Raw genomic sequence first — 2,194 nt, 5'->3', positions numbered from 1 at the left:
TATGGGGTCACGAAGAGTCGGACACGACTGAGCGACTTTACTTTCACTTTTCACTTTTACGCATTGGAGAAGGAAGTGGCAACCCACTCCAGTGTTCTTGCCCGGAGAATCCCAGGGACAGGGGAGCCTGGTGGGCTGCCGTCTATGGGGTCGCACAGAGTCGGACACGACTGAAGCGACTTAGCAGCAGCAGGAGCACAGTGTCTGCCTGGACAGCTCTTTCCTCTCCAAATCCAGGTTAAATGTTATTTCCGCTGTGAAGTCAATCAACCTCTCAGGCAGTGCCTGCTGCTGCTTCCTCTGTGTGACATCAGCCCCTCAGTCAGCTGTCTTTAGCATTAGCTATATTAGATATCTTCTTCCCTAGGTTGCAAAGCCCTCAATGTCGAGGACTGTTATTAACTGTTTCTGGATCCCATGTCCAACACAGGGCCAGGCATTGCCACTTCCCAATCAATGGCTACTGGATCAGTAAAGAATTTTCTACTTAGGTATTGTGAGAATGGATGAAGAGAGTGGTAGACTCCAAGTGGCAACAATCAAAGCATCAAAGCAGTCTAAAAAAAAATTGTTTATATGGCTTTGACTCTGGCAAGGATTTAAGATAAAATACTGATTCATTTTTAAAAGCCAACCAAACAACCCTTTCAAGTACCAGTTAGGCCCCTGATGCTGGACCAGAAACTAGCCTTTTACCTCAATTTTAATTTTGAGGTGTAATTGACAGGACAACATTAGTTTTAAGTGTACAACATAATGAGTCAATATTTCTATGTATTGCAGAATGAGCGACACAATAACAATTCAGTTTTCTGAGAACTGACAAGACCAAAGTGTTCTATCCCCCAGAAGATACTTTTCTTGGCTGATCATGCACCATCATGGTGAGGATTCATGTTTGAATCCATCTATTCACTAAGTTAATGACCTGTTAATTCAGAAAGAATAAACTCAGATCCAAAAGCAGCATGGTAAAGTAGAAGGAGCTCAAATCTGAAGGACTTGGTTCTAGTCCCAGCTCTGCCCTTAATAGAAGGGTACCAATTCTTTCTTTCTCTTCATCTTTCAAATGAAAAGGGCTTGACAGACTATATTCTCCAATCACGGCCACAACACACTCTCTCATTCCACATGCTTTTTTTTTTAATTGAAGGATAATTGCTTTACAGAACTGTGCTGGTTTCTGCCAGACATCAACTTGAATCAGTCATAAGTCCACATGCTCATTTTATAGCATGATACAGATTCTTGTCCCGTCTTGTTCTTTCCCTTGAGTATGCGTGAAACTTTGGGACTGCTTCAACCAATAGAATATAGCAGAAGCAACTCTGTGTGACTTCTGAATCTAGATTATAAAAAAGCCATGCAATTCTGCCTCACTCATAGAACACCAGCTCTATGAACTCATCTGTCACTGTATAAGGAAGTACAAACTAGCTCATGTGACAAGACCACAGGGAAAGGTTATATGTAGGTGTCCTAGTCAACAGACAGACCTGTGAATGGAACCCATGCAGGGGAGTCTAGCCATTGGCCACTGAATCATTTCCAACCTTTGAGTCTTCCCAGCTGAAGTCCCAGACATCATAGGATTGAGAAAGCATTTCCTTCTGGGCCTGTCTGAAATTCTGACCCAAAGAATCTGTAAACATAATAAAATGGTTGTCTTATGCCATCCAGTTTCAGGGCGGTTTGTTACATAGCAATAGGAACTGGAAGAGATGGTACTATCTGTCTTGACACCCTTACAATGTTGTGAAGATCAAATGAGATTAGTATGTAAGACCATGCTCTGCACATTTAAAAACAACCTACAAATAAAATTCAATGAGCTCATGTAAAGTAACTGTGCCTGGCCTCACTAACCTCCCCACCTCCCTGCCCTTGTTGGTTTTGAGGCACCACTATGGAACAGTAAGACTTTGAGGAACCGAATTTGAAAACCACCATTCTCATCCAACCCATTCATTCTATGGATGAGAAAACAGACCTAGGGTGACTCATCCAAAATCACACACTGGCTATGTGCTTGTTCCAATTGTCATGCTGCCTCCAAAAAGAGAACTATCTCAGGTAGGACCATCCTTGTCTGAGAGCCAGAAAGTGGCAAGCAGGGACAAGCAAGGTCATTGTGTGATACTTCTTCACAAGTCTCTAACAGACACTTGGAGCTGTTGCCCAAACATGCCAAAGA

Source organism: Muntiacus reevesi, chromosome 7 (genome assembly GCF_963930625.1).
Source record: "Muntiacus reevesi chromosome 7, mMunRee1.1, whole genome shotgun sequence".
NCBI classification, from domain to species: Eukaryota; Metazoa; Chordata; class Mammalia; order Artiodactyla; family Cervidae; genus Muntiacus; species Muntiacus reevesi.
This window is presented reverse-complemented; position numbering follows the sequence as displayed.